The 13,845-nt window shown below is 35.2% G+C and overlaps 1 long non-coding RNA gene across 1 annotated transcript; it reads left to right on the forward strand.

Annotated features, from left to right (window-relative positions):
• Positions 1 to 5,983: 5,983 nt before the first annotated feature.
• Positions 5,984 to 13,087, forward strand: LOC113963339. The gene is made up of 3 exons (XR_003532756.1): positions 5,984 to 6,102; positions 10,840 to 10,933; positions 13,000 to 13,087. It is a non-coding gene; the product is annotated as an uncharacterized LOC113963339 (long non-coding RNA).
• The last annotated feature ends 758 nt before the right edge of the window (positions 13,088 to 13,845 follow it).

Here is a 13,845-nt window from a genome sequence, read left to right on the forward strand (position 1 = left end):
TGAGCACTGCACTGATTAACTTTTAAATGACTTGCTGCCTAGCTTGAGATGGATAAACAGGCTACAATGAATGGAGAGAATAATGACCAAAACTGGAATCCATGGGAGCCAAATTGTTGTGCAGGGAGTTGTTTAAAAATACCTTGAAGCAAGTGGTGAGGATCAGTAACTGACTAAAGTCCCTTTCAGGGAGTGACATCAGGATCTGCAATTAAGAGTTATGCTTCAAGGATTTCAGCATCACTGCATGTAAGGAGGCAACAGTTGCCTAATAAAGAGGGACCCTCAGAGCTACAGGGGCTATGACTGAACACTTGTAGAGAAGGTGTTTATACAGGTCAGTCTTCTTGAAGTATTACAGTGGCTAAGGACAACAGAGTACCTTGAGGAGTATGTATGTCCTTCGACAATTATCCAGCGACACTTGGGTACCTGCAGGTTACCAGAATTACTTTGTGTAGACTCCTGTCTGTGAGAAAGATGGATATGTCTTTCTCCAGTTTAGCACTCACAGCTCCAGGTTTGATCCCGGACTTGATGTGGCTGCATTAGACTTTGGGAAAATATCCCTGTTCCAGTCTTTACTTCGTGCTGTTGAAGTACAGGAGACCTGTGTCCTGTTTGTCACTGTCTCTGAGGCGGCTCTACACTCACGGCTTTCACATGTCAAAAAATTTCAACCTGGAAACTAGTTAGAATGGATTTTCCAGAAAATCTCATTCTTGAACATTTACAGCTGATGAGACCAACATACCTTCTGATCTCACTGGGGATAAGTTTGCTTGACACAGCTTTTTGAAAAGTTCACTTCGGCATTTCAAATGGAATTCTTCCTAACCTAGAGGGTAGGGACTCTGCTGAAAAAGTCCAATGAAGCACTAGAGAGATTCTTCTAAATTTGTTATCTCAAAAACTTTGGTCTTCCATCTCAAGATAATGAATAAGGATGTTACTGAGATTTACAGGCAAAATAATGTCAATGCTTCATAACACTTAACTGACAAAATCGCTATCTTGTCCTCGTTAGCAGATTAATTTTTGCATCATCCTTGGAGCATGATAAGAATCATTATCTACATTTTTATGATTAAGAATGGTTATAGCTCACATTTTCCAGTATGATCCCTTATTTGCATGCTTCATTTTTTGAGATATCAGATCCTGGTCTGTTTTAGAAGAGTTTATTTTCTACAACTGTTAAAATCTTGAGAAACTTCTTTCTGTGTATCCAAAACTTTTTGCAAATTAAATGAGTTAACATATTTAAGAAGTTTATTTAACACATCTTTTGGTATAGTAGTTAAAGAATTAACATTATAAAGATGCTTGAATTCAATATGGTATGAATTTTAGGCCCAGCTGCTACAAACTGACCTTATCTTTCAGGTCTTTTGTAATGCGAAACTTGAAAAAAAGAAACTGATTAAATTATTAAGGGAGAAAAAAACTTAGAATTTTCTCATTAAAAAGGAGAAGAGCTGTTGACACTTCATAAGTCTTCTTGAAGTATGTCATAGAGCAGAATCTGCAATCTAAAAATTGCTGATGTCATAGAGCAGGGTCTACAGTCTTAAAATTGCTGTTATGGCCAGGTTGTTGAAGTGCTTGTATCACATCTTGTATACACTAATTGTGCTAACGAAGAGGACAATAGTGACCATCACGGGTAAACACACAAATTAAAAAGAACAGTAAAAAGTAATATTTCAGATAGCTTTAGAATTCACATCCTAATTATTCCTGCATTTTCTGAAGTTTGATAACATCAGATTTATATTTTTGAGAAGGCATTGTATCAAAAGATGTGACATTCTTTTGCAACAAAGAAAGTTGCTATCCCTTGTTTATCCTGTGTCTTCACAGCCTCTAAATTTTGTGTAACAAGAAATTAATTGTTATCATATGACTCACTGATGAAGCCAAAACATGTACTTTCTAAATTTGGGTTGGCTGGAGGATCCAGCTGGGAGCAGTGATAAACACACAGTTCTGTTCATGCTGCTCTCACGTCTTCTTAGTGCTTTGATTAAACTCCCTGAGTACAGTACATAAGCCTTTGCCCAGAAGCCTGTGCAAATTATTTGGAAGAATTTGCCTTTTTGGTTTTCCCTCACAGTATCTCAATAAAAGTTGTTTTTCTTCTTTTCAACCTCACGTTTCTACCTTTTTACGCAGAAAGACTGGTGGCCTAGGAGATTTTGGGGGAGTTTTGGACAATGAGAAAAGGGAATCCTAAGAAAAAAAAGAGAAGTGAAAACTCAGTGATAACACTTCTACTTTTCTGCTCCTTAGGATGAACAAAATAAAACTATGAAAATGTGCATTAAAAGGAATATTAAATGTACAACCATACATACATATGGGTCCCTGTAAAATCAGTATTTTTTTATTGCAATTGTAATACTTTATTATAATGGTGGGCTATTCTTAAAAAGTAAATCACTGTTGGTTAAAAAATGCCATCCTTGTGAGAGATGTTTTCTCCTGCTCTGAGGGTGAAAGTCATCCTGCCCAGTTGCAGAGCATTTTCTCAGGACACGTCAGCCTGGTGGTATAATTAAATCAATGTGTGGCATGACTGTAAAGGCCATATAGAGAGACAGAGGTCTCAGCTGTGCTCTCTAACTGAGAAGAGGTAAGTGTGGGTGACAGCTGTAGCAGCAGTAGGTTTTACTAGGTTTCACAAATCCCTCCAGCAATTTGGGAGGGAAATAAGGGTTCTTTCATAGACTACTCATTTCTAGTGTTAGGATTAGGGGGATGTTGTCTTTTTTGTCTCAGGAAAGCTCTGTATAGTGTCTTACGCGCACCCCATGAAGAGACAGCTGCTGTTGCTGTTACAATTACATTTTGTTGTTGTCGTTGTTGGTGTTCTTCATTTGATTCTTATTGAACAGAACTGACAGCTTGATTTCACTTGCTTTTTAAATGAAAAGCTTGTCCAATGTATCACACAGGAGATACAGTTTAATGAATCTGAAGAACAGAAATTCCCCAGTCTTTACTGTCATGAGTATTTCTACATCTAATCTGTAGAAGTAGGCTGTAAAGAAAGGAGAAGAAACAAAGACAATGGTTGTGAATTCAGAGACTCATCTGATTAATTTTCACTTTGAGGAAGACTGTGGCCATGGAGACGTCTCAGCAATCATGTTAATGAAAACAAGCAACAGGGAAATACCATGTTCTTATGGGAACCAATCACGAAATTTTCACTGATTTGAGTTGCAGCATGATCTTTGTTAGCCAAGAGGAGTTTTTGTGGTCCAGGAATAAACTGAAGAGAGTTTTGAACAGGATAGAAAGAGAAAATTTTCCCATGAAGACAGTGAGGCAGTAGAGCAGATTGCCCTGAAAGTCAGATATTCATAAGGACACAGAAACCATCTCACTAAAACAGTTTCTCAGCATGAATTGGAAATTTTAGTATTTCTTCTTTTTCACCATTTTTAATAATTCACAGTCATGTTGGTTCAATTAATTTGGAACCTAACAGATTTCTTTTTAAATCATGCTAGTCCTACCATAGGTCTTCAGACTGATAACTGGGCAATAATAGAGGGCATTCTAGATGTTCCATGTTAGTGGAAATTTGGCAGCCAAGAGAAATTGCATGAAATAGTTAAAAATTGATGAAGCAGAGAATGGTAATGAAATTATCTAGATTAATTTGATAAGATACTCAGTCTGAAAACAGATTTTGAGATGTAAGTATAGAGTAGTTGAGAGGAAAAGTATTATAATAAAGTGTTAAAAATTTTACTGGCTAATATTAATTTATTATTTATATTTTAAACACTCTCAAACCACAACTGATTCCTCCATACCTACTCCTCTTTTCACGCAGTCATTTTTTTCCTTGTTTTTACTGTATTTAGGATGACTCATACATTGTGCACTGCAGGTTGGTTACACTGAACAGCAACAGAAGAGAGTATCACTCTTTGCAGGTGATCCTAACTCCTAGCAGAATCTGTAACAGGCTCTGCCTGTCAGCAGTTCTTCATTCTCTCTTAGGAATTACTAGGTCTACTTTCTGTTGTGAGTCTCCCATCTACCACCTGTTGAAGGACATCTTTACCTTCCAAAGTGTAGTAGACACTGCAATCCTCTCTGTCCTCCTCAGGCATGAAGTTTTGTTGTTCCCTGTAAAATGCCTTAGCACATTATCTTTCTGGCTGAACCTTTCACCAATGATTCCACATGAATCATGAATAGTTCTTACTGAACTTCATCACAGGGTCTATTCAATATAATGTTGGCTTACATTTATCGTTGCTTTTCTCAACACTGAGGTAGAAAATAGAGTAATTTTCCTCTGCATCATGCTGCTTCGCTGTCTTGGATTGCCAATATGGCAGTTTTAGGCAGAGAAGCAAGGAATGGGAGAAAAAGAGAAAAGCCAAATCTACAATTGTATTGTATTTTTCAGAAAATCAGTATTTTATGAGACAAAATGTGTTAAAAAAATTACTTCATTATTTCTAGATCAATGACAAGGCCTGCAATAAGACCAGATGCTAGTTCAGCTCATGACAGAAATTACATACTAGCTTTGTTCCAAGAGATCATTCAGTGACTGATGCTCCTCAGAAGTCTAAAGTAATAAATATGTGGTTTCATGGCATGCAAGTTAGAACCGGATAATGCATTCCAGATCTACATCTTCTAGCCAATTTCATTAGAGTCAGCTGCTCTTGGCTTTTGCTTTGGTCTCAGTTGGAGTCAGATATCCCATATCTACTGATAAACTATAACTCATTAAAATCCTTTTTGCCCTTAATATAGGCTCTACGCTGCTCTTGTTCGGTTTTGGTTGGGGGTTTTTGGGGCAGTTGGGGGTGACTGCAGGAGAAAGATTGTGGGGTTTTGCTGGATTTGGGTTGTTGGTTTTTTCCCTGAGGTTAGCACAATAGCACACAGCAAACCAAAACCTCTATGGAAAACAGCATGAATATCCACTATTGTCCTTGCCATACCAATCTAGTATATCTTGTGCTCCAGCAGTTTTGACAGTCAGTTTCTTCAATAAGCACAATTTGTATAGATCTATATTTATGACTCTTGTCATTGATGAACGTTTCTTTCACTGGAGAGATGAAGCTTTGTATGTCAAACCTGTTGGGTCATTTGGCTCCAAAGAACATATTTATTGTGTCATTATTATTGTGGGAAAAAAAAAAAAAGAATAACCCCCCAAAAAACCCCACGCTAAGTAAAAAAATAGCAACATGCTGAGAAATTCCAGAACACAGACAGGCCTTGAGTCAATACAGCCACTGGGTGTCATTGTTTACTCCAACATGTAATATTCATCTCTCTAAATATGAAATGCAACTGGATGTAGACAAGTCTATTCAGTCATTATCCAAAATTGATGATTTTTATCAACTAACTAAGAGTAAAGACTTTTTTTCTTTAAAAAATCACGTATATATTAAAAAGTCATCTGTCTTATTTTGTCTTGCCCAGTGTTTCTTAGACATTGAAGTTTGGTTTTATAAACATGTCCATTACTTCTTCTTTTTTTTTTATTTTTTAAGAAAAGAGTTCTTTTTATAAATACATTTAAGTTATTGAGGAAAAGAATGACACTAGATGAATGATACTGCAATTCATAGTTCAGAGATCAGACAGACTAAGACGCTGATGGCAGAAAAATTTATTCTCCTCATGACATTTATCCTATTTTTGGAAAACCCAACCAACAAAGGTTTGTTTCTATTCCATGGTATTACAGGTTATTTTGAAACAAGAGGAGTTACTATTGAATAGTCCAGCTAGATTTCTAGGTCAGCACAACGAACTGGACTGTGTTTATTCTCCCATCAAGGAATCATGAATAAAATACAACACGGCTAGACTTTCAACTGGTGGTTTCTGTATGTGGTGTTAAGCATGATTTTACTAAATCTATGTGGAACTAAAAGTCCTAATGAGCATCATGTCAATTAAATCAGTTCCTTTCCACTGTGCTCACAGCTTTAACATCAGATGGATAGGAAGACCAGTGCATAAATAAAAAGGATAAGTCAGGCTCCAGAGCCGTTCCATCTCTGCTCAGACAGCCAACCTGGCTGCCAATAGTTTAATAGATCAAGTGTGAGTAGATTGGAGTACCTAGATTCTTCTGCCTGCTGCATGACATATTTGTAGCACTAATTGTGCACTGTTCTGCATTAAATAGCAAGAGTTGTCAACATTCATGACATCTGAAATACATCTCATACTTGCAAAAATACTTGCAAAAACTTCAGCACTTCAGGCAATTTGCTCAGCTTAAGTGGCAACTGTTGATTTTTGTATAGCTGTGAGAATACTTCATGGCTGTTTTATGTTGTCAGAAGATAAATTTTCACAAAACAAAGGAAAAACTTGACTTGAAATAGTTATGGGTAAGGAGAGCAAATGAGAAATTAAAACAGAAAGGAAAAGTATAAATTAAATAGAATAGATAATAAAATATTATTTCTGTCTTTACTTGCTAAACTTATCACTACTAAAATATTTTCTCATAATAAGTGAATCTCAGTCCTTTACTACACCTAAAGAAAAAAGGATGTCATAGACTGAGATGTCTCAAGAAATAAAGAAAGGACAAAGTAGAGCCCTCTTCTGCCAGTTTCATGCTCCACCTCCAGGACTGTGGTGTCTCTCAAGGCGAATGGAAAGTTGGCTCACTTGATAAACACACTGTGAAAGCCTCAGAAGCCAGAGAGAGATATTAATGAAATGGAGAGAACGTGAAGGGAAAGACCAAGAGAAGGAGAAATGCAAGGCAGAAGTTCTGACCAAGGTATTAATTTAGCAAAGGTTTTGTGTCTGAGACAGTATTTTTGTCTACTCATTTTCCCATGAAAGTATTGGCCAATCTGCATACATAAACCCCCACATTTTTAATCCATTTTTAATTATTCCCTCTGCAGAGATTTCCTTTTAATTTGAAAATACTCTAATTATTAAACATTCCATTTTTTTCTTTCTCACTTGAATTGAGAGGATTCTTTTTTAACCTAATGTATAGTTTATCTTTTTTCCTTTTTAATTTTTAAATCTGTCTGCATGTCCAATTAAATATGAAAATTGGGAAGAGATGTGGATATATTTTTTCATTTCTTTTAGCGATGTACTCCATTAAAACATTTATGGTTTACTTCACTTTGCCTGGTTCTTGATACTGTTCTTGCATCTTTGGTCATTCTTCTGGAAGCAGTCCTTCAAAAGGATGGAAGCTTCTTAAAGTTTAGGAACATTATGGACCATTTAGTGTTATTATAATTTAATTGTCACTAGATATTAGAAACCCTTTCATGTTTCCCTGGGTCTGTTTTTCTCGACAACAAATTGCTACCAAAAGAGTAGTAGTGACACAAGTTTAAGTTGTGGAATGGACATGTACTTTGTATGTACTGTGTGTATGTACTTTGGTGAGTCAATCTAGAATTCAAAAGTGCACTCTCAGGTTAAAAGTATTGAATGAGCAGCTATAAGGAAGTCAGTACTACGAATTATATCATCTGAACAGTGCCTTGAATGACTGTATTTTTTTTTAAAGGAAGACACTTGGAAAGTCAAAGTCAGACATTCACAAGCACACATATCTCATAAAAATAAAATAAGAAAAATAGCTGTTGCTGGGGTAATGCTGAAGATACTGAAGATCAATATAATGGAATAAGTTTGTGGTCACTATTTTCCAGATTACATTAGTAAAAAAGAAAAATATTATTTAGTGCAATTATTGTACTCTTCAGTCAGAAGGATTATCTCAGAGATAAGAAGAATATTTGATCTGTCCTCATTAGACAGACATGTTCAGTCATCTCTGATTTATTGTTTTATCAAATGAAAAGATATCAAGTGCTTTCAACAGCATCTGACCTGGAAACACTAGGCTGACAGTGCTGTACTTCACCTATTAGACAGAGCTTCCAAAGAATTGTTTAGTTTCAGTATGGGCTAAGGATGCATATAAACATCTCTGTAAATTCCTCTGTGGAATTTTCATTTTACTCCCAGACATTAAAGTAACTGATGGTGGGCAAAGAACAACTGCCATTAATGTTGTGTACTATCTATGCACTACCTAACAGATACAGGTACAATATACCCTACAGCTTATGTAGAGCTTTGCACCATCTTCATACTCTGCCTCTGCACCCTGAACATAGCACAGGCAAACAATTAAATGTTGTTTTCTTTAATTTGTCACTCACCGGTTCATTTAAAAGCACACAGAACTCACTCCCTCCCTCCTTTCCTTCCCCATAATACACTTCTATTCTTTTTTTATACCATCTCTGTGCTACTGTCTTCAATGGTAGCAAGATTAGGTATCATACATTTGTTAGCATGGCAATAATAATTAAACTGCTGTAGATGTTGTAGTCATAACCTCTCTTTTTCTGCAAAAGGAAAGCTCTAGAAACTCCAATTAAAATTAATTAAATCCTATTTTACCTTTTAAAACAGAAATACAGGACTTTAAAAACTAGGGATTTTAGACAAGGTCACACTGACCTACTTCTTTTGCTTTCTGTCCTGCAACAAGCTGAGGTTGCAATAATTGCATTACAGTTTGCTTCATAGAGTGCAAAAGACATGCAATAAATACTAGAACTGAGGAAACATAAGAATAACTTATAATGAAAATTTATGGTGAGGAAAACTGGTTGCACCACCTATACTAAAGTGATCCAGAAAAAATAGCTACTGTAAATGATTCTCCCAGTGTACTCTTGGAAAAATATATTTTGTAAATATTTTGGTTCTCTGAGTTTCTTAAAGTAAATAGATACTCTCAAGCATTGAGCAAAGAGAGGACCTGACAGACCTTCAAAAAAATCATCAGTGAGCTATGAAATTAATTTTTTATTAAAAAAAAGTAAAAATATAGCAAAGTTACAGACTGGTGGCATAAGTTATCTGTAAACCCTTAAGCTTAATGGAAATGGTAGGTCTTAACCTTAAAAAAATTTGCACTGATGACCACCAAAATGCTTGCATAATCTTCTCTAAAACCCCAACATATTTGGCATTTATGTACTTATTCAAGATCAATAAATGTTTATATTACAGATTTCCTGATTATATGCTGATTACATTCTAAGATCCATAATGTTCTTATAAAATAAATCACTAAAAGCCAACATTTATCATTCACATTATCTGATCAAAACAGATCCAAATGAAAAGCAAATTCTATCAGACTACCATAAGTGCTTTTCAAAGAGTAAAAGTGCTTAGGGGTAGGACAGCAAAGGCATTTGGTATGCATTAAGGGGTAACTAGATGGCAAAATGCTGCTTGATTCCCATACAGAATACAATAGTAACTTGTGTTCTTAATTGCATTCTATTTTATTCAAATGCATATGTTGTATTCATTTTATCTAAGCTTATGTGTTGTATGACTGTCTGTATACTAACAAAGTAACAGTGCAATGCTGCTTCCACCAAAGACTTCAAAATGCAGAGCTTTATTTGATGGTGTAGTAGTTGAAGATTACAAAGGATGAAAGGATGATCTTTCATATCAAGCTTTATGGCATTAAATTACATCGATTTAACCCATGTTTTTACTTGTGTAGGAACTGTAAATTAAAATTAAAAAAGAAGTTGCCTTGTTTCATGTGACAGGAAAAGGAATTAATCACTTGTTAGCAAGCACTCAACTCACTGGATAGCTAAATTTAAAAAATGTCTATATAATTTTATGACTATGGATAACATTTGCAATAACTAAGCTATGACAATCTAGTCTTACGCTTTGTTATATACAATTGTCACTTCCTGGGGTCAGGGAAGAAATTTTTCTCTATGCAAAGTAATACACTTGCCATAGCTTGTCTAAAAGCTTGTCTTTTTTATCACCAGAAACATTTACATCTTTCTAAAACAATAGGTTTGAGGCGTTGCCATCAGTGAGTAATGACTCAGACATGATACTATGAGATACACTGGACATGATGGAACAGTGAACTGCATATTACAACTTTTTAAAATTCTTTTTTAAACATGATTTTATAGCTTTTAAAATATGATCATTTTTCTTCTTAGTTATAGAGCACTAATTTTCACTCTTCTAACATGATTCCCACTGGCCACTTTAGTCCTTGGTGAATGGAAATGAAATGAGTCTATCAGTCTATCAGATAAGTGGGGAGTAGGAGGTAGTTAGACAAAGCATTGCCTGCTTCTGGCACATGACTCATGTTCTCATGGAGATCTACTCCATGTGACAAGCAGCCCGAGATAAAATATTAAAATGAGTCCTTTCATATTCTAACATTTCACATAACAGAGCTTGGAGAAAGTGTGGAACTGGAAACCTCCAGCAGAATTGTGCAGCTCAACTCTGAATTTTGGCACCCTTGCTTCTTTCAGTGTCAGAAAATGGCAGTTGTATTAGGATATGGTGCATTGTTTAAAAGCAATTCTATCAGAACAGTATGGTCTCTTTTAACTATTCCATGGAGAACATCTTTTATATTGAACGTAGTTTACTGAATTGAGTAACAAGTAATATACAGTTTAGTCGAGATGCATTTACTATAAGAAATCATTCAATATAAAAGGCCAAAATTAATTTATCTCAAATTAAATACATTAACAAAACTACTACTGATAGCAGACTTCTGATATTGTGTCAACACCCCATTTATTTTTCTGGCCCTGGGTTGGCTCTATTCAAAAGAAAAGCAGTTAGTTACACAGGACTGCATCATCCTAGGTGTGTGATTTTTAGGCGTCCTTAGTTTATACCACAGCCTTGCAAATCCAGAAAATGTAGCAGCTGGTCCTGGGAAATACTGCTTTTTACCTCCTTTCCTCTTGCTAGGAAAAAGAGTGCCAGCCTGATTCTCCCAAGCCCTGTCTCACCCCTCATCCTTAGTGCAGACAAATGCAGAGTTGGAAGTGTTAGCAATCTTTGAGTAAGTTTTTCTTCCATGTTGACTATATGTATGCTAAAGAAAAATGATCTGCACAGGGTTCATGAACACATAGTGTACAGACCACACTGTCAGGGAGATTCCTGCCTTTCCACAAAGTGAGCTTTGTAAAAAATTTGTCCTGTTGATGAAAGGAACCCGGACAATGGACTGACTGTCAGTATCCCATCTTTACACCCAGTACTCAGGAGTCATCTAACCATCATCACCAAGAAGTATTTCTCATCACCTGGCATCTCTGAGACACTGCCAGGGGGAACATCAGATGAAATGTCCAATTCTGTTCTGAAGTTGCAGCAGAAGACTACAAGTGATATGCTAAACCTCAATAAACAGGTCTATCTGTCTGTGTTAAAGCAATTGAATCTCAAATACAAAAAAGGTACCTATTGATTTTATTTGTAGTGTGCCACTGTCACTTGCAACATGTCTAAATAGAACTTAAGCTGACTGAGACAAATGTTTTAACACAGAGAATTTTCTGGGAAGCTTCAGCCCGATAATATAATAATGTTTTAGTGCTTCATCTCACAGGAGGCAGTTTGCCTCACATTAAGAGAGTCAATCATATAGTTTAAAAGAAAGTGTTCCTTCTCACATTTTCCTTGTTGCCAGGATAGTAGGCAAAAAAAGAGACTGCTTTCCTTGTTTCATGTCAATCTTTGGGTGTGCCTTCATCTTTTCACAGACAAAATGCAATTCAAAGCAACTCCCACTGTGTTCTAACAGTGTCAAGACCACTGTAAACTGAGCAGCAGTATGCAACAGAAATAGCAGAGTAAAATATGAGCTTTAAGCAATTTTACAAACTATGAATTGAATCCAACTTATGTGTACTTTTCAGTAGTGTGATTGCTTGTTGCTATTAATATTAAAAAAATTGTGCCAGTCATTTGCAATTGTAAAAGTCTTCTGTCCTTTATTATTTCATTCTGAAAGGAAACTCAATGAACCAAGATGTTACACTAAAGCAGAGGGAATGAGGAAAAGCAACAAGCCGATAGCTGAACTGGAAACCTCTGTTCCGATGCATCGCTCCAACATCACTAATTCCTACAGCAATCTCCTTTATGTTCTTGTCCTTTAATTGTGCAGCTTATCTTTCAACTTATGTTTAGTTTAGAAGATGATAAATCACTTTATAGAATTGTAAAATTGGATGATTTTCTTTGCTCTATTTTCTCCAAAGCCAAGGATGAAAGTAGTTTTCTTCCTAAAGTCAGTTAAAGAGAGTCATATTTGCTTCAGTTCCAGGCCTAACAGTTAAGAAACTGATGTATTAGTAAATCCAAATCATAAATCCTTTAGATAGAGTTAACTCTAACCTATGTACTTAACTGATGTCAGAGAGACTGCTGATACGAATAAAGAATACTGGAACGAAATGAGTGTCAGAACTGTTTAGAAATAATAAAGAAATCACTTATGGAGGATATTAAATTTATTTACATGAAATGAAATGTATAAATCTTCATATAAATGCAATTAATTATCATATATATTTGTTATACTATGTATATACACATAAAATAGAGTATTTTTTAATTTTATATCTTGTCTAAAAAAAGTTATACATGTACTTTCTTATTGCTTTGGCAACTATTCTATACCTCTGAAACAGGTAGATTTCTATGCAATATTACATTCTATTGGCTTATTATTACTTTTTTTGTCTTTCTCTTCCTCCCTTTGGATGTCTAGACAGAATAACTTTCATATTTCTTTTACTTTAGGATCTAACAGCTTTACTTTGCTAGTTAACTTGAGTCTTCCTTATCACAGTTTGTATCTAGACATAAATATCACCAAAAAATTAGGAACTAAGATTTCAGATACCTAAATGTCATGGTGAGATACATAGGCTAAATAATTTAGAGGAGGTGAGACGATTTTAGTTTGAATATTTTTTAATCATCTTTTGTGTTATGAAATTGTTATGTTCAGGGAGAAAGTAAAGGGTTACAATCCATTATTTGCAAATGATACTCTGCTCTTGGCAATTATATCCCGAGCTCTTACTTCAATCTTTCTATTTTTTAAAGCCGTAGGGGCAGCAGACAGGCCTGCCTAAGAGAAAAAGATTTGGAGGAAGCATTCAATCCTGTGAAAGAAACTAGGGAAAATCAGATCAGAGAAGAGGACATCTCATTGACTGATGTATAAAGGATTCTAATTTGTAACATTGTCATATATCATAAATATGTATCTGTAAAATGTATGGTTAATTTTAGGAGGTCTTAGTATGGCAAATTCCAAACTTACTTGTTGTTGACAGGATATTTTCACTGGGTAATTGATCAAAACCCAAGAATTTCAGATTTAATAAAAAAGCAGTTTTGTATTAAGGACACTGTTTGTTCAAGTGGAAAATATAATGGTATACATATCACGTGCCCAAAATGGCAATAAACTGGAAAACAGAGAGGCTAAAAGAACAATATTTCTGAAAGCTTTGGGGCAGAACTTAAAACTTCGATATCAGTAATGTGTAACAGGGTCCTGCAAAGTCTGGCATGCTGGCCTAAATTTGTCTTGTATTCATTTAACAGGTATCAATGACAGTAACTGTTATATGAGTTAGTTTGTTAAATCAAAATCATACTCAATTATAAAATTAATTTAAAATAAATCAGTATTTTCCACCTTTTGTTAGATGTAACTTTGTTTTTCTAAAAAAACTCATGCAAGTTCTCTTCTTCTACTACTAGCTGTTTCATCTCAGTCTCTTATGAACAAAAAACCCAAAGAAAATGAAATATTTCGGCATACTGCATTGTCTCACCTCCTTTTAATTCCTAAGAGTCTTTATTTGATATAAAGTCAGATATCCAGGTAAACAAAAAGTTATTTGAGTCTCATGATATAGCCTAATAACCAAAGTATAGGTCCATCCC

This window comes from Neopelma chrysocephalum, unplaced genomic scaffold (genome assembly GCF_003984885.1).
Source record: "Neopelma chrysocephalum unplaced genomic scaffold, ASM398488v2 Primary Assembly neopelma1_25, whole genome shotgun sequence".
NCBI classification, from domain to species: domain Eukaryota; kingdom Metazoa; phylum Chordata; class Aves; order Passeriformes; family Pipridae; genus Neopelma; species Neopelma chrysocephalum.